At 39.2% G+C, this 20,108-nt stretch overlaps 1 long non-coding RNA gene across 4 annotated transcripts in view; it reads right to left on the bottom strand.

Annotated features, from left to right (window-relative positions):
• The window catches only part of LOC138754256 (uncharacterized), a 37,824-nt gene that overhangs the window by 6,962 nt on the left and 10,754 nt on the right, over nucleotides 1–20,108 (bottom strand). For 2 of the 4 annotated variants that reach the window (XR_011351617.1, XR_011351619.1), the window contains 2 exons: nucleotides 18,119–18,213; nucleotides 1,740–14,855 (listed from right to left, as the gene is read on the bottom strand). This is a non-coding gene — a long non-coding RNA (uncharacterized lncRNA). Of the gene's footprint in view, nucleotides 1–1,739; nucleotides 14,856–18,118; nucleotides 18,214–20,108 lie in introns of those variants that run through there. The other 2 variants (XR_011351620.1, XR_011351618.1) reach the window with 2 other exon arrangements.

Below are 20,108 nucleotides of genomic sequence, written 5' to 3'. Positions count from 1 at the left end.
AGAATTGTTTCCTTATAACACCTGGTTAATACGAGTTTGTAAAACTATAAATAAAATTTTCAAAAAAAAAGGGACTGGCTGGAAAAATAATCCAGCACAGACTAGATGGGCTAAAGGGTCTGTTTCTGTGTTGTCATGTTGTAAGGTTCTAAACTACATGCATCTGTATGTTCTGGAACAGTCTACCATGAGGGACCTTGTCCAACACACCTTACTAAGGTTCATGTAGACATCATCCACTGTCTTACCCTCAAATCATCTTTGTCACCTCCCCAAAAACTCAATCAAATTGGTAAGAAATGACCTTGCCCCAGAAGTAAAATTCCAAAAGTCTGCAGACTCCGTGGTTGAAGTAAAAACACACTGCTGGAGAAACTCAGCAGGTCAAACAGTGTAGCAGAGATAAATATACATAACCAACATTTCAGCCTTGAGCCCTTCATCAAGGTATGAGCAAAATGTAGGCAGGCGCCCAAACTCAGTGGGAGAAAACAGGAGTAACTGGAGGAAACCCATCCAGACATGGGGAAAACGTACAAACTCCTTACAGACAGTGCGGGATTCGAACCCAAGTGCTGGCACTGTAATAGCATTGCGCTAAACACAAAATGACTTGGGATTCTATTTAATTCTGCTCACCAAGGACCACTTGGGCTTCTTAACGCCCTGCTTGAGCTATTTCCTGCATCATTGAATTTCCTCTAAGGCCATGTCCAATTTTAGCTTCCTAAACCTTATATGCAAATTGCTTCTTTTTCACTTCTTCGCAGAGGAACTGTATAAGACCCCGTATCACTTATATTCCCTCCAACACATGCCCCCATTCTGAGGAGTATACATTTCCTCAGATTTGTTCTCTCATCTGCCCTCATCTTGTACTCCACAGCCAGTGCAATCTACGGGGTACCTTTCCCAAATGCTGATTTCACATTCAACAAAGTTTGGGTGCCTGTCTACATTTTGCTCATTCCTCAATGAAGGGCTCAAGCCCGAAACATTGGTTCTTTATCTTTATTTTCGCTATATAGAGTACACTGTTTGACCTGATGAGTTTCTCCAACATTGTGTTTTTACTTACATCTTGTGAAGTTAATTTAATTGAAAAATTGTGATGGAAGTGAAAAAGCTGCCCTCTAACTATCAGCCAATCCTACCAGTCAAAGTTCCGGAAACTACCAATAGATTGTGGGGACATCAAAGAAAAAATGATCCCGACCTCACCAGTTATTATCACATTTTTGGATGTTAAAAAGAAAATGGAGAATATCAATGAGGTACAAATCAGGCTAGACTTTGTGCATTAAGTTTCTACCAAATATTAGCATTAAAACCATAGGAGTGACAGTAAAACTTGTTGAGGATAGTACATTTATTAATGTTGTAGTTGGGAGAAACACAGCCAAATATAGATTGAAAATATGGGAATAAACTTGGATATTGGAATTGGAATGATCAATTCAATGGCAAACTTCTCATATATTCTGCCAACTATCTTGTTTCTCATGTCACTACTTTTAAAACTTTTTTTTAATAGAAATAAACCAGCTTTAACATTTTAACATTAACTTGAATTTTAACTTGAACTGTTCACAGCTTGATTGTGTAATAAATTGGAATTGACATTAGAATCCACAGTATATTTATTTCTGAATATTTATTTGTCTGAATTCAGAACTTTTAGTTTATCCAGCAAAATACATCTACAAACACACCAGCAGGAAAGATGAATGCAAAGTACATTTAATTAAATTCATTCTTTATTGTGGATTAAATTTACATATTTCAGATTTCTAATTAATGATTAATAGGAACAGTGCAAAAAATACAAAAAACAGCATCAAATTGTTTCAACTATTTGGTGAGCATTTTACTTCAAACAAGAAATTAACCTAAAGCCTTAGGCATAAAGATTTTTTTTGGGAGATAGGTTCTAAATAATCTAATTAATTGTGCAACATTTCCAACTTGCAGAATATTTTGCAGAAAGAAGATGCTACATTCAGTTTTAACTTGATGTATGATCTGGTTTTGGAGACAGAGAAACATTAGCCAGACTGGGAGAACATTTTGCTGAGCACCTTCGCTCTGTCTGCATCAGTGACGGAGCTCCCAGAGGCCAACCCCTTCAATTCTGTGGCCCATTCCCGCCCCAACATGCCTGTACACGGCTTCTTGCATGGCCAATCCAAGGCCACCCATACATTAGAAGAACAACCTAATATTTCTCCAACCATATGGTATTAACATTGACCCTCTGGTTTCTGTTGGGACACTCCTCATTCCCCATTCCTCTGTCTCATTTCCTACAGCTCTTCATCCCCCTTTCCTCTCCATTCGCAGAGTCATCCCCCCTCCTGGTCACTTCCCAGTTTTTTTTCTCTCGTGCCCTCCTATCCATGTGCAACTATGACGCCTGCCTCTGTGGGCCTGTGCTCCTCCCCCTGCCCCTCAGCTCAGGCCTGAAATATTGGTTGTGTATCCTTATCTTTGTTATATAAAGAATGCTGTGTGGTTGCGGAGTTTCTCCAGCATTTTGCGTCACCTGGAATACTGATTATCCCTACCTAGGTGGATGGCAAGAAAATCGACGGGAAGTTATTGATTGATAAATGAGAATAGGTGGTGGGAAATGTTATTGATGGATGCATTCTGAGAACTGGCATCAACTCCTTGTGCCAAATGTCCTGTTCCTGTGTTATGAAACAAACCAACTAAGTGTGTGGAGCAGTTAGCACAACACCTTTACAACACCAGTGATCTGGGTTCTAACCAGTATCTAATTAGTATTCCCTGCTGTTATAAAAGTCAGAGAAGTGTAGGTCAATTGTGTGTAATCGGGCAGCACGGGCTCATGGGCCAAAAGGGCCTGTTAACGTGCTGTCGGTCAAAAAGATTTTTTTTTAAACCATGCATACTGATGGGGGAAAAGGGGCAATTAAGGGAAGCCAGGACAATTCTGCCCCCACATACACTGCTCAACCCATTGATATGTTCTAGCACTTTGCTTTTTGCTTTGAGCAGACTAGTTCAAATTGTGTTTATTTATTAGAATATTTCGATGAGGCAATAGGACAGAGTTGATGAAGGTAATGCAGATACTAAATACGCACGGACTTCAGAGGGCTTTTACGTGCTGCAAAAAAGGCTTATCTTTAATGTGGCAAATAAAGACAATTCCAATAGCATGGGTAGACTTGGCGATATGATGGATGACAGAAGTTCACAGAGAATGTCCGGAGAAAGGTCAACCATGGTACTTCCCAGGCATTAGGCCCATTACTTTTTTTAGATCCAAATGAATGTCCTGGACCTAGGGATACAGGGTACAATCTCCAAATTTATGACTGATGCAAAACTTAGACTTTGTGAACTTCGAAGTGAACAGTGATAAATTGAACAGAATTTAAATAGGGTGGTGGAATGCACAGAATCTCAGCAGATGAAGTTTAATAAAAAGGAAGGAACAAGGATGGACTTGATACTAAGTGAAGTTTACTGAATAGTCCATTTCAATTTCAATTTCCAAGGAGCATTTGATGACAAGCTATATTTAAGGTTCAAATTTTAGCAAATATATCTTTAAAAACATGTTCCAAGCATTCAAAATCCTGGAGACACTTGCAGATTAACTTTGCAGATGACATACATCCAACATACAGCATGGTAACAGGCCATTTCCACCCAAATGACCTACACCCTGGTATGTTTTGAAGGATGGGAGGATACTGGAACCCCCGTTGAAAATCCATGCAGACACAGTGAGAACATACAAACTCCTTACAGACATTGCAGGTTTTGAAGCCCGGTCCTGATTGCTGGCATTGCGCTAACTGTTGTGCCAACCAACACGAGTGTAGAAGGTCATCGTGGGTATGGCACAGAGTCTGGTCCTGTGGCTAAGAAGGGAAGGGAGGAGAAGAGGTGAGCTGTAGAGATAGAGGATTCCATAGTTAGGGGGACAGTTAAGATTCCGTGGAAGGGATCGAGTATCCTGGATGGTATGTTGCCTCCCTCATCTCAGATCGAGTTCATGGTATTCTCAGGAGGGAGGGTGAGCAGCCAGATGTTGTGCTCCATGGGGGGACCAATAACGTAGGTAGGAAAGGTGAGGAGGTACCGCAAGGGGAGTTCAGTTAGTCAGATATGAAGTTTAAGGACAGGACCTCCAGGTTGTGATCTCAGGATTGCTACCTGTACCACGTGTTAGTGAGGTTAGAAACAGGAGGATAATGCACATTAATGTAACTAAAGAGATGGTGCAGGATAGAAATGCTTCAGGTTCTGGATCATTGGGGGGACTCTCTTCCAGGGAAGGTGTGACCTGTACTGGGAGGGACGGTTTGCATCTGAGCTGGAGGGGAACAATATCCTTGGGGGAAAGTTTGCTCGTGCTCCAGGGTGGGGTTAAATAGATTTGCGGAGAGATGGGAACAAGAGTGGTAGAGCAGGTAGTGGAGTGGAGGAGGAAAAAAATGTTAAAACCGCATATAAAGACAGAAATCAAAGGGTTATTTGTGATGGAAGTAGTGTTCTCAGGTGCATCTACTTAAATGCAAGTACTGTAGGAAAGGCAGACAAGCTAAGAGTGTGGATTGGCACGTGGAATTATGATACTGTGGCCATTAGTGAAATGGTTGCAGGACGGGCAGCTCAACGTTCTGCGGTTCAGTAGTTTCAGATGCAATAGTGTAGGAAGGATGAAAGGGGGAGGGGTGGCATTTCTCGTCAGGGAAAACATCAGGCAGGACAGACCAGAGGCACGTCTGAGGTGCAGCAGAGGAATGGGAAAGGTATGATCACATTAATGAGGTTGTATTATAGACCACCAAGCAGTCAGTCAGGATTGGAGGAGCAAATCTGCAGAGGTATGAGACAGCTGCCGGAAACGTAAAGTTGTGATAGTCAGAGATTTTAACTTTCCACATGTTGACTGGGACTCCCTTACTGTAAAAAGGCTAGATGGAAAGTTTTCTATTTCAAAATATCGAGGAACCAACTAAAGTGAATGCCATACGGTATCTCCTATTAGGGAACGAGACAGGACAAGTGTCAGAATTTTGGGTCCGGTGATCATAATGCCATTAGTTTCAAGATAACTATGAATAAGGATAGGTCTGATCATCAGGTTGAGATTCTAAATTGCAGAAAGGCCGATTTTAAGGAAATGAGAAAGGATCTAGAATGTGTGGATTGGGACAGGTTTTTTTGGCAAGGATATGTCCGGTAAGTGGAGATCCTTCAAGGCAAGTTTTTGAGAGTACAGTTTGTATTTTTCTGTTCAATTAAAGGCAAAGTTAAAAGGCATAAGGAATCTTAGTTTTCGAGGGATATTGAAGATTTGGATAAGGAGAGAGGTGTTTCACAAGTATAGGCCACAAGGAGAAGCTGGGTTCTTGAGGAGTATAAAAATGCAAGTGAAAACTTCAGAAGGAAATCAGAAAGGCTAAAGTCCTAGGGGACTCTACAGCCATATTAAAAGCCAAAGGATAGCAAGGGTCAAAATTGGTCCTCTTGAAGATCGGAGTGGTCAGCTATGTATGGAGCCAAAAGAGATGGGGAGATCTTAAATGGGATTTTTGCATCTACATTTACTCCGGAAACTGGCACAGAGTCTAGGGAGCTGAGGCAAACAAGCGGTGAGGTCATAGGACCTATACAGATTAGCAAAGAGGTGCTTTCTGTCTTAAAGCAAATATGCATAGATAAATCCTTAGGGCCTGAAATGCTAGTCCCTTGGACTTTGAGGGAGGCCAGAATAGTAGTTGCAGGATTCCTGGTACAGGTGTGGTGCATGTCGTTCCACTGTTTAAAAAAGGCTACAAACATAACCCAGGAAATTTAGGCCAGTGAGCCTGACATCAGTTGTAGGTAAGTAATTGGAAGATGTTCAAAGAGATCGTATATACAGTTATTTGTATAGCCAGGGACCGATTAGGGATAGTCAACATGGCTTTGTGTGTGGTAGGTCATGTTTAACAAATCTTTCAGAACTTTTTGAGGTTAACAAGAAAGTTGATGAAAGAAAGGCTGTGGATGTTGTCTACATGGATTTTTGTAAGGCCTTTGACAAGGTTCCACAAGGGAGGTTAGTCAGAAAGGTTCAGTCGCTTGGTATTCATGCGGAGTACTACCTCTAAATGGAATAGACATTGATTGACGGGAGAAGCCAGAGAGTGGTGGTGGATGATTACCTCTCAGACTGGAGGCCTGTGGCTAGTGGTATGCCTCAGGGATCGGTACTAGGACCATTGCTGTATGTCATCTATATCAATGATTTGGATGATAATGTGGTAAATTGGATCAGAAAGTTTGCAGATGACATAAAGATAGAGGGGTTGTGGACAACAAGGAAGACTTTCAAAGCTTGCAGAGGGATCTGGACCAGATGGAAAAATAGGCTCAAAAATGGCAGATGGAATTTAATACAGACAAGTATGAGGTTTTGCATTTTGGAAGGATAAACCAAGGTAGGACGTACATGGTAAATGGTTGGGCACTGAGGAATGTGGTAGAACAGATGGACATGAGAATAAAGATACATGATTCCATGCAAGCGACATCACAGGTAGATAGGGTCATAGAGAGAGCTTTCATATTGGCCTTCATAAATCAAAGTATTGAATACAGGAGTTGGATTATTATGGTAAAGTTGTACACGACATTGGTAAGGCTAAATGGAGTATTGTGTAATTTTTCTTACCTACCTGCAGGAAAGATATTAGTGCAATTGAAAGAGTGCAGAGAAGATAATACTGGGATGTTTCCAGTACTTGAACTTAATTACAAAGAAAGGTTAAACAGCTTAGAATTTTATTGCCTGGAGTGTAGAAGAATGTGGGAAGATTTGACAGAGGTATACAAAATTATAAGGGATATAGATAGACTAAATGCAAGCAGACTTTTTCCTCTGAGGGTAGGTGAGATACAACTAGAGGACATGGGTTAGGGGTAAAAGGGGAGAAGTTTTGGGGGAACATTAGGGGGAATTTCTTCACACAGAGTGTAGTGGGAGTGTGGAATGAGCTGCCAACTGAAGTGAATGTGGGCTCAGTTTTGGCATTTAAGAAAAATTTGGACAGGTACATGGATGGGAGAGGTGTGGAGGGCTATAAACTGAGTGCAGGCCAGAATAATAATTTGACATTGACTAGAAGGGCCAAATGGCCTGTTTTTATGCTGTAATGTTCTCTGGTTCTTGAAATATGACATTATTTTGAACTGCGACAACCAATATTTTATTAAACTTTATTAAATAAAATGCATAAAGGTGGCCTAATAAAAATGATCCAGACAGTTGAATCCTCCATTTCTGATGCCATCAATATCACGGGTAAATAATGAAAAGTTCATAACCACCACATTAATAAGGAAATAACCACTTAAACACATGCTGGTTTGAAACTTCTATAAAATATAGCTACAATTATATTGAACATAAATAAATGATCTTTTATGCTTGCATAATGCTCAGACTTTCTCATGTTTAATTATATATTGATCTTTTTTCAAACCGTATTTCAAAAGTCAAACGTTTGGTGAAAAATAGAGACAGGAGATATGGATAAATTTGCATCGATAAATAGGACAGAGGTGTTGCATTATCTAAAATTGCTAGACCTGAACCCATGTCTTTGTGTATCTTTTTTGGGTACAGGTGAGTAAATGTTAATCAACAACCTTAGTTCTTTTACAAAGCAGTTTGGCATAAATTCAGAGAAATGGTAGCATGGGTCTTTTTCTGCTGAATAATGCTGTTAGATATTAACAGGCCAGACGAATTAAAGTTGCACTTTGAACTGATACACTTGAATGGACTTCAGAGACACGCCCAAACAGCAGTGCACAGCCCATAGCTTAACCCCTGGACTGGCCTCATCGACAAATGACATTGATAGCTAGCTCTGCTGGAATTTCTCCCTCATCATGAAGAACTTGTGGCATGAGATCAACCGCATTACCAGACAGTATTAGACTGAAGTAGCTATATCTAACCTTGCCTGGTAAGACGTCAATCAACATGCAATCAGCTTGGGCAACTAGTAACCATACTGTCACCACTAGAATTCAGTTTATTTTCCCATTGTTCTTGGAAAACTAAGGCCAAACATGTAATCCTCAACAATATATATTTTTTTCCCTTTTATTTGGAAAACATTACTGGTAAATTGAAATAACTCTGTACCACATGCAATAATTCAAAATGATCCTTTACTTTACTGCAAGCAACTGTTTTAACTGAGCAAAACAAGAAGCTAGCAGAAACCCCCACCAAATATTCAAGTGTCTGCCTCAATTTCAAAGCTGGACATACTAATAAATTGCATTTATCAGATGCTCAATCTTTTGGCTGCACGAACAAATACAATAAGCAGGCAAAAGAGGAATTCATTTTAAACCTATCTTGATTTTACCAATGAACAGTATTATCCAGTCTTAACAGCTTCATTAGTTTGCCTCCTTCCAAACAGTTTAAAAAAATGCTTTACACCCTTTAAATATCAATAAATAAAAGACTTTGCATTCATATAAAATATCAATAAACTCAGTATACTTTGATGAATATGGTCAATTTTATAATGCAGGAACTTTCATCTTTCCTTTGGGGAATGCTTTGGGTATGGTGAAATATACTTCTAGGTTTGAGCTTTTCCTGACATTAATAATGATGAAAAAACATGCACTATCTTATTTTGCATATTTCTTTTAAAATAGTTTTCCTGTATATTAGTTATTATAATGAAAACCTCCCATCATCCAATAGTTGATCATAATCTCTGCAAAAGTCACAGGAAACAACTGTTGCAGATTAACTTGGAACATTTTTTTATGAAATTAGTTGTCACCATCTGCCTTGTTATTTCACAATGATGAAAACAATAAAGGCATATGAATGTGTGAGAAATGACATCAGCAAAATAGAAAAAGTGAATTCCTGATGGTGATTCTGTATTCTGTAACAGAGTTCTGTGTTGTGTATTGGCCGATGTGTTGTGCGGTTTTGTGTTGAAAAGTGACAGTTTGCCTTGGAGAGCCAAGGTGAAGGTGGACTGCTGAGAGAGTGGGAGTCGGCTTGGGCATGTGCAGAAGACTTGGACGATAAACCACCACTGGGGGTGCTGTGGAGCGGAAGAAGACCCAGAGCATGAGTCATGGTCTGGAGGACAGTTTAGAGTGTTGGGATTTCAAAAAGGATGAACATTCCAAAGGCAGCCAGAAGGATCGGACGGATCAAGTCTGTGGTTCCTCTCTCTGCAAGCAACACAAGACAACTTTGAATTTTGTGCTCTCTCTCTCTCAAAGATCTTTTGGCTTCAGTTTACCAAACAAACTGAATTTTGTTTATGATCTTTGATTCAGTTGAAATCGAAGTTTTGTGAGTCTTGTGTGTGAAATACGGTTGAAGATGATTAAACTCGCACCATTCTGTGAAAAGGGATGGAATGCAAAGAATGAGAGCTTGAAAACAGACAATACTAGCTAGTAGGCCTCTTCTTATCAGGATCCCCAAGGATGCAAGGATCTGGTTCAGGCTGGTACAGTGACCCAAGGTAGTCTATAGCTAGTACTGCGCTTGCTTAATAGAGACATGAATATTAACTTAGACGCCCCTAAGGAGGGAATGAACTAATTAACATAACATGCGATGTATGAAGAGGGAGGAATTGACGGAAGGGAAAAGGAGAATGTTGTAATGTATTGGGATTCTGATTGGAAGAAGGTAAATGAAGGTGGGGTGATGTTGAGCGCGGGACTGTACAAAAGAGTGATGATTCAGAACCTCCAATGTGTCTCCACACAAGGGACACCCGACTCTGCAGACTCGAAATAAAGCTGAACCTGTTCTCCATGACTTTGTCTCCAGAGTAGTGATTGTGAACACTTTATATTTCACATTGTGTGTTTTGTGTTTGTGTCTAAGTTTTTCTCTGGGCTGGTTGGAAGTATAACTTAGACTTTAATTACATATGTTATATTTAGGTTGGGGAATTTATTAGTTTTACACTGTTATAGGAATTTGCATAGTAACCAGTGGACATTGTTATAAAAGGGGGGGATTTTTAATTAAAGTTTGAAGGTGAATTTTTGTTAATAAAGTAATTGTTCATCTTTACCCCTGGTGATATGCCTTCTTTGTGGTTGCTGGTTTGATCTTGTAACAATTCAAAAGGTTTCTCCTAGTTGATGTGTGGACACAGGTAAAATTCAAGGACAATTTAACAATTCACTGATAACCCGAGGTTAAGAAGCTAAGGCCAGTTTTGCTTCTTCCATTTTGGAATTAGAGATCAGCATTTTACTTATTGCCATTACTCTTATCTGGCATGGACTCTGTGTCTTGTTTGCACGTTCAGTTAATATTAAACAAAGGATTAGGCACTTCTCACGCAATAGGTACACCCAGTAACCAAACACAGATAAGCACAGGCATTTTGGGAAAAGATGAAGCAGGCCAGCCTCTGGCATTTGATATCAGTTTGATTAATATTGGTGCCCATTGTGATGTTAACTACAATAAATCCCACCAGAAACAAAATAGCATGAAAGGCATATAACTGGACAATACAGAGCTTTACATTAATCCCATTTTCTTCTTGAATCACCTAGGTCTTTTGAAATTGGTTTACTCAGTGGTTTTTATCAAACATTGGCCTAATCCAAATGATGGTGGAGTAGAGTTTCATCTTCGTAAAGCTAACAGAGTAACTCACTAACAAATTAAGTCACCAGGCTAAAAATCAAGAAGAGACATCTTTATTCTGTGTATTACAAAGGGATTTCTATTGCTTCCTTTCTAACATTGTGCATGTATGTAAAATGTAAGAACTACACTGTATTTCTCTTTTCCTGCAATATTTTACTTCACGCTTAAAGTACTTTTTTTCCTTTTATCGTGAAGCATTCATTACTACCCTCAGCAAAGTGTTGAAATGAGTATGGTCTCAGAGGGTGGATAATAATTACAGTTTGAGTGAATGTCATCTACCAAAGTACTAGAATCAACTGGCTCACTAATATGTCGGCACAATCCAAACTCATACTGTAGATTGGAGCAAAAGTCTAGTTAAATGCATCTAACAAATTACATTCAATAAAAGCCTGTTCCAGGCAAAAGATTCTGCAGTTTAAAATATGAAATCATGCAAATTTAAATAAGAACTTTTCTGATTAATTCACATGGATTATTTTTCACATTTTCCAAAACTAAAAAATGATATATGAAATGTAATTATGTCAACAGCAGGTATATATAGGAATACCTCGCTTTACCAAACTACAGCGTTCCTATGAAACCTTTCGTAAGCCAAAATAACGTTAAGCAAAGACCCATTCAATACTTTTGGAAGTTATTTTCGTAAAAGCAAAAACCCACTAAAAACCTTTCATAAAAGCAAACTTTCGTAAAGCGCATATTCAACCTTTATGGGGTAGCAAACATTTAATTTACATTTAATTATCTCAACAATTTTGATTTTCAACTATAGTCCAAGAAGCTATCCCGCTTGAGTCGGCTGTGGCCCGCATAGAGGGGCCAAAGTTAACACTGGTGTCCAAGTTGTGCAGTCACAATTTAACTGACAAGTCTTCACTTCTAACTGTTCATGTCCATATTTTGGTCTGAATGCATTGATAACATTCTTTTAATATGCAAAGTAGAAGAGGTAGGTGAAAAGATGTTTGGCAAGAGAAATGCCAGCACTTTCGGTCTTGTGAGAGTGACAGTCCTTGGACTTTGAACTCAGTAATTCTCAAAGAAAAGGCTGTGAATTTCAATATCTTGGCAATATTTATCCATTGATCAGAAAGAGGCATAGAAGCTAATTGTGATCTCTTAATTTTGATAAATTCCTTCTATTGCTGAAGTTCTGTATCAAGTTTGAACAGAAACCACAGTATTTATATCAATACTGATTCATCACAAGTGACTTACAATGCCATGTTGAAGGTGTTAAAATATTGGTTAGATCGCATTTGGAGAATTGACAGCAGTTCTAGTCGCCACATTGCAGGAAGCATTGGAGTGAAAGATTCACTAGGTCTGGAGGGCTGTAGTTGCAAGGAGAGATTGGATTGGTTGGGTCAGGAGGTCAAGAAGTGACTTTCCGGAGTTTTTCAAAATTATGAGGGACATAGAATTACTAGACAGTAGAGTTTTTTTCCCAGTGTGAGGGATCGTAGAATTAGATAGAAGGCACAGGTTTAAAAATGAGAGGGGAGAAAGTTAAAGGCGATGTGAGTTGTTGATTTTTCCACATAAGGATGGTAGGATTTGGAGCAAGTTGCCAGAGAATGTGGCAGGGTCAGATCCAATCACAGTACAAAAGGCATTTGGAAAGTTACTTGGATGAGAAAGATAAAGGGGAGAGGCTTCAAGTGGCCAAATGGGATTAGCATAAATATGCAACAAGGTTAGCATGGACCAGATACGCTTACATGGCCCATTTCTAGGCTGTATGGATACAATGATCTCACATTATATTATGCCAAAGCCAGCTATTTGAATGTTTTGTGTAACCAGTCTGTTTCCTTGCACCATCCATTCCTATTGCCTGCAATTGGACCACTCAATTCACTAGGGAATGGCAGGTAGTTTTTAATTGAAGTAGAAAAATCTTAATTTTGATGTAAAATAGCTTTTCTAATTGCTCATTACCAAAGTTGGAGATCACCAATTTTAAGAAAAAACATTTTTACTTTGACGAGAAAAAAATTCTGGTTAAGTTCATCTCCTCTTTCTCTCCTCATTGATCAGAAATCCATTCACTTTAACCCCACCCTCCTGAATTCACTACCATACCTAACTAGCCTTTTTGTTTCTCTCAAATCTCACTTTTAACAGTGGCTTAGTGGCCCCTTCCTTGCCCTGGATTTTTTCACCCACTGTTTATAATGCTACAGAGAGCAACCAGCGATATCAACCAACAGTCATGACGTGGACCTGGGAATATACTGAATCTTTTGCCACTTTCTACATTTCACTGATATTACAGGCCAAATATATTAAACCTAAAAAACCTTTTTATGCAGACATTCTGTATACATTCCAAGTCATGTTTCTAATTATTTTCTGTCCTTATTCTTTTCCATTTCATAGATTTGCGGAATTCAGAAATCCCTTAAAAGGCTGAGGACCCTGTGATATCTTTCTCTGAGGGCAATGTCGGAACATCATTCAAGAGGGTGAATCTGGCAAGGTGTCAGGCCCTGACAGTGTACCTAGCAAGGTACTGAAAATCTGTGCCAACCAACTAGCCAGAGTGTTCATGGACATTTTCAACCTCTCATATGACAGCCGGAGGTTCCAACCTGCTTCAAAAGGGCATCATTCATCCCAGTGTCCAAGAAGAACAGTGTGAGCTGCCTCAATGACGACTGCCCACTAACACTAACTTCTACTGTGACGAAATGCTTTGAGAGGCTGGTCACGGTCAGAATTAACAGGTACCTAAGCAAAGATCTGGACCTATTGCAATTCGCCTATCGCCGCAATCGCTCTACAGCAGATGCAATAATGCTGGTTCTTCACTCTGCTCTGGCCACCTCAAAAGAGCAATTCATACATTTGGCTGCTCTTCATTGACTTCAGCTTGGTCTTAATACCATTATTCCCTCAGTGCTGGTCAAGAAGCTACAAACTCAAGGCCTCTGTACCCCCCTCTGCAAATGGACCCTTGACTTTCTCATTGGAAGGCCACAGTCAGTATGAATTGGAAACAACATCTCCTCCTCACTGATTAGCAACACAAGCGCACCCATGACTGTGTAGCCAGGTATAATTCCAATACCATCTACAAGTTTGCAACTGATACAACAGTTGTCGGCAGAATCTCAAACAGCAATGAGGAAGTGTACAGGAGGGAGATCAGCTTGTTGAACGATTTAATGCTCAATGTCAGAAAAACCAAGGAGATGATTGTGAACTTCAGGAGGAAGTCAGGGGAACGCAACCCAGACCTCATCGAGGGTTCAGTAGTTGAGAGGGTCAAGAGCTTCAAATTTCTAGGTGTAACATCTCTGAGGATCTGTCCTGGAGCCTCCACATTGATGAAGTCACAAAGACGGCTCACCAGTGGCTATACTTTGTGAGATGTCTGAGATTCGGTATGTCTTGAAAACTTCTACAGGTGTACCGTGGAGAGCATTCTGGCCATCTGTATCAATGTCTGGTACAGAGGCACAAACTATTAAGACAAGAATAAACTCCAGAGGGTTGTTAACTCAGCCTGTGACATCACAGGCACCAGACTGTACTCCATCAAGGATATCTACATGAGGCGGTGTCTTAAAAAAGCAGCCTCTATCCTCAAAGACCCCCAGTCCATGCCCTCTTCACCCTACTGCCATCAGGGAAAAAGGTACAGGCACCTAAAGATGAGCCCTCAACGGCACAAGGACAGCTTCTTCCCCTCCGCCATCAGATTCTCAAATGATCAATAATTTTATGATTATTATTTTTTTCTTACACTGATGTAATAAAATGAATGTCTGCTCTTTGACGCGGCTGCAAAACACTGAATTTCATAACTTGTTCATGACAATGGATTCTGATTCTACACGTTCACCTGCTGCAATCTAGACTTTAGCCATGCCTCTCTGGACATCAACGGGCAGCAATGTTCTCCAATAAAAAGAGGCATTGAACTTGCAACTCACTAATATGTCAGCTCCAAATAAGGACTTTGAACAAAATAATATTTTAGACCAATTTGGTCTCATTAAAAAAAATGTTGCTCTTTAATTGATGAATTTGTAATTAACAAAGAGAAAGAACTCCAATTGTGTCAGGTGCATGTATTCATTCATCTCTGTAATTCCTACAGGCAAATTCTTGGGTTAAGGTGGTGCTTGAAGGGGGCCTAAAACAGCAACGAAATAGGGAAGATGGTTTAGTATTAGCCAACGAAACAAAATGAAGGCAATTGTGACCCCTCTGATCCAAAAATAATATTATTCCAGTGGATGAAAACGTGGGTCTGTCTTCAATGGGGAAAATATAAAGAATATAAATTATAAAATACTTCAAAATTTTTCTGTATACCTGAAACAGTTAACATTACTCACTTTCCTACATCAAATAAAATAACTGCTCTCATTCACAAATACAGCTCTAAGCCCTCCATGATTGGACTATTCTCCCAATGCCCAAAGATGAAGAGCTCATTTAAGGCTTCCACAACTCTGGAGACTTCTCAGAATATTTATTTCCACAAATTAAGGTTTACAGAGAGTACTAGAAAACTATTGGCACCTCTGTAATCAAACTTCCTTTAATAGAGCCTCATGGTTTTGGAATACAAATGCAAGAAAATATTTTGAAAACTACATTTGCAAAACTGAGAATTGAAAATAAACATCTACCTGTAATAAATAACAAATGGATTTTACCTTTTCTTAATTCTGATGTTTCTCAGAACTTCCTTTGTCCTCACATCAAATCAATTCTGTACAGGGTGTGATTTTGAGAATTTCAGTGGGACAGTAAATGAATCCAAGAAATAAGTCCATAAGACCAAGGTGTATTTTCAATTTTATAATTTTTTAGACACGAGTCCATGCCACCCAATTAACCTATGACCCCGACACAGTTCAAACAGTAGGAGGAAACCGGAGCTCCCACGCAGAGATGGGGAGAACAGACAAACTCTTTACGGTCAGTATGGAATTCGAACCCTGATCCCGATCACTGGCGCTGTAAAGGCATTGCACTAACCGCTACGTCAACCGTGCCACCCTAATTAGGCCATTCAGCCCATCAAGTTTGCTCTGTATTTAAATCATAGCTGATGCAATTTTCCTCTTGACCTCATTCTCCTGCCTTCTCCCATAATCTCTGATGCCCGTTCTAATCAAGAACCTATCAACAAATCTATCTAATGACATGGTCTGCACAGCTGTCTGTCTGTAAATCCATAGATTTACAAACCTCTCCTCATCTCTGTTTGAAAGGGACGTCCTTTTATTTTGAGGCTATGCCTCTGGTCAAAACATTCCCACTCACGGGAACATCTTCTGCAGAATCATTCTATCCAGCCCCATCAATATTCAGAATGTTTTGATGGGATTCCCCCCTGATTCTTCTAAACTCCAGTGAGTACAGGTCCAGAACCATTCAAAATTTCTCATACTTTAATCTTTTCATCTCTGGCATCATTGTACCTCCTCTATACTCTCTCCTTCTATGGATATGGGGCCCAAAACTGCTCACATCCTCCAAATGTGGTCTGACCAGTGCTTTGTAAAGCCTCAACATCACATCTTTGCCTTTATATTTAAGTCCCCTCAAAATGTAGGCTAACCAACAGTGCATAAATGATATTCAGTGACTGTTGACTATGGCACGCTCTTTAAACATCGTTACCAGACAGTGTTAGAACCTAGCAATGCAATCCAGCACTGTCTAGTAAGATGCCCACAGAGGACCAGCATCTGACCAAAATCAACCGAAAGCCATTTATTTCCTGGAATTATAATACATGAACATTGATATTTTCAATTTAGTAAAATTTACAGTTAAACAATAAAAACAAAACTCAAAACTGGAAGCTATTGGACAGTGAGAGACAACTTAAGATCCAGATAAGTTGCATTTCATTTACAATGTGATGCATATTCATGTTCTGAGTTATTTTACTAAAAGATATTCAGAATTGCTTTACAACTAGTGTTCATTCAAAATTTATGGAGGCTAATGTATGATGTGAAAGTTTCAAAACAACATTTACCTCACAGTTTAAATATATACCATTTCCCAGGTAATGTTAATTAATAATCATGTGTCCAGATTGAAAAAAATAAAAGTTGGGCCTTAGGTTTTATTTGTTGTTTAGTTGTTTGATCTTGACCAATGTACTGATGCAGGTACTGACTTCAAAATTTCAAGCCATGGAGGACAAAAAAAGAGATGGTTTTGAACTGATAAAATCATAGAATCAAAGAAAATATATAACACATAGCTCAATGTATCTATGTCAATTTGCAAGGGGTTACCACGGGAATCATACCTTCCACCTTCTGATCTATAGAGCATTGCTCTTTAAAATATATATTCGTGTCACTTTAATTAGGCCTTTTTAATATAGTACATTTCAGACCCCTACATCTCTTTTCTTGAAGTATTCCTTCCTCATCTTCCCTCTAACGACTTATCAATCCACAGAGTGATACTCTGATGTACAAAGATGATCCTGCCATGTGATGAAGAACATTCTATAGGATCATTAAAAGGTGGGCATTTGGGACCAGAAAAATGCTGCAGATCTATTCCGCTTAACTGATGGAAAATAATGGAAATTGAAATTGTTCTTCTGATGGTTGATTCATTTAAATGTTTTGTTTTGTTCATCTTAATTAAAACATGAATACTGCCATAATCTTTGAAACAAAATCTCAGTATTCACTCTCGAATTCATATTGAATTAAAATATACTTAAATTCAGTTTGAATGTAATAGATTCAGTGGTTCAATTTTTATTCAATTAAAATTCCAAAAAGTAGCTTGAACACTCAAAGTATGCTTCTATTGTTGTAAAGGTCGTAAAGTTAATTGCACCTTTTCTAGCTTGTAACATCTGGAATATTGCGTGAAAATCTGATTTATTAACCAAAGGAAGCCTGACCATGATATAGGGAATGAGATAAATGTTCATCGAATTGATTCATGGCAGAGCAGGCTTGTCATTTGAAGAGAGGTCAAACAAACAAAGATGATCCTCTCCTGAGTTTGGAAGAATCAGAGGTGATCTTCCGCAACTGTCCAAAATTCTGATGAGGGTTGAATAGCTCTCTGCTACGGTGTTGAAATTCAAGAAATATGAATTCAAAATAAAAGATTGGCCATTCAACACAAAAGTCAGAGGCACTTCTTCGTCCAGTGTCCCAGTGTACCGATCTTCAAACACTCTGAAGGCAGAGTTATTCAGTGCATTGAAGGCAGAAGTTGATAGATACTTGAAATTTTTGGGAATTAAAAGTTAATGCAGGAAAGTGCCACAAAGATCAACATGATCGTATTCAATGACACGGGGACAAAATAGCCTAGAACATGATATTCTTGTGGACAATTCACAAAATGTTGGTAAGTAGGTACAATAAATAAGTAGAAATGTAACGAATCACTGACCTTAATTGATAGGAATTTGGAGTTCAGAAACAGGGAAGTATTGTATAGAATGTTGATAGGGCTGCACCTGGAGTAACTTCTACAGTCTTGGTCTCCTTATTTAAGAAAGTAAATACTCTTAATGAAAGCATCCCAGAAGAGATTCACAAGGATAATATCAGAGATGAGATGGTTGGATCTGTATTCTTTGAACTTTAGGAAAATGAGGGGTGATCTTACTGAAACATATGATACAAAGGGATAATAGCAGGGTAGATATTAAGATGTTCCAATAGTGGGAGGGACTTGAATGGGGGAACAGGGTTACAAAATTAGGGGGCTGAGATTTAAAACGGAAGGATGTATGAATGTCTTCTCACAGTGGGTGGTGAATCTCTGGAACTTTGTTCCCTGGACTGTAGATCAGAGGATAGTTAAAGGGGAGATGGATAAATTTTTGATAGATCAGGAAAACAAAGGCTCTGGGAACCTGGCCCAACAGAGGGGTCGAGGAGTGAGGCAGATAAGCCGTGACATTTCAATGGTGTGGCTTTTTCCTGCTTCAACTGTATCATTCTTGAGTTGAAAGGTTACAGGTTGGAGTTGGAGTTGGAGTTGCACAGCATGGCAGTGGCTCAACTTGTCTTCATTGATCAAGATCGTCCCATTTGCCAGCATTTGGCCCATAACTCTCTGGATTCTCTCTCTCTCTGAATACATAAAAGAATGACTTAGGAACAGAAAATAATCTCCCTATCTCTACCACTTCCTCTGGCAGCTAATTCCATAAACCTATCCCCCTCTATGTGAAAAGGTACCCTCAGATCCCTTTTAAATCTTTCCTCTCTCAATTTAACTGTTTGCCCTCTTGTTTTAGATTCACTAAGTCAGGGGAAAAATGCTTACCTTACCATTCCAAAAATGTGAATTGACACACTAGGGCACCTCTGAGGGTTTACTGAGGTGGAATACAAAATCTCATCACTATTGCCAAAAGGATGGAGGAGTTATCGCTGGAATGTCAGCCAATGCTCATCTCCCAATTCAAACTTCTGAAACAGTTCATGAGAAACCACTATCTACAAGCATGCTGTCTCACGTCCAAAGTTACATTAGCAACTTGTAAATACTATCTGTGAAGCAGCCTGGAAAGAAAAGAATGCGAAAAACACAGTAGAAAAGTAAACTCTTCTTTTACAGACTGTTCATAATCTGTTCAGACTGTGAAACAATATTTTTAAAAGCAAGAACTAATGTCATATTCTTTCTTTTATTTAATTCAGGACAAGAACAGAACATGAATGAGTGAGGATAAGAATTAGAGTGAATTAGAGAGATTGAGAAAGAGAGAACAAATTCAGGAGAAGATACACACAAACTATCCATTGTATGGGCTTAAAAATATAATCTCTGTTGAAGGTGTTTCTGACTAAATGTACTAATATGAACATATGGTTAAAATTGCAACTTGTAGAACTATTGAGTGGAAAATGTTTCCCAGAGATTCACCATTGTTTCACTTAATTTTCCTGTCTGAAAAATCTCTTGGTGTCACCTAACCACTATTTCTTGATTCATCTCCTTATCATCGACTTCTTTCTGCCCGTGTCAGGAAGTCACAGTGTGAAATAGGCCCTTCAGCTAAACTTGTCCAAGTTAACCATTGCCTTTCGCAGCTTGCCCCTTTTGCCTGTGTTTGGCCCACATTCTGTCAACCTTCCCTACCCAGACACCTGTAAGCTGTCTTTTTAAATGTTATCATTGTACCTGCCTCTGAATGGATTGTACCAAAATATCCAGCCAAGCTACCCTTGAATGGAAGAGGTGGTGTAAAAAACAAAAGCGCTGAGTGTGGTGTTACAGGGGTAAAGCAGGACAAAGGCAGCATCACTTCACTGAGAGGCCCACAACAATGGGAATTGAAATGTGGTGGATGTTGAACCTGGTGGTGGGCGTTGAACCTGGTGGTGGGCGTTACCAGACTCCTCTATTTGAGGGGGGAAAAAAAAGA

This window comes from Narcine bancroftii, chromosome 2, assembly GCF_036971445.1.
Source record: "Narcine bancroftii isolate sNarBan1 chromosome 2, sNarBan1.hap1, whole genome shotgun sequence".
Taxonomy (NCBI): Eukaryota; Metazoa; Chordata; class Chondrichthyes; order Torpediniformes; family Narcinidae; genus Narcine; species Narcine bancroftii.
This window is presented reverse-complemented; position numbering and strand designations above follow the sequence as displayed.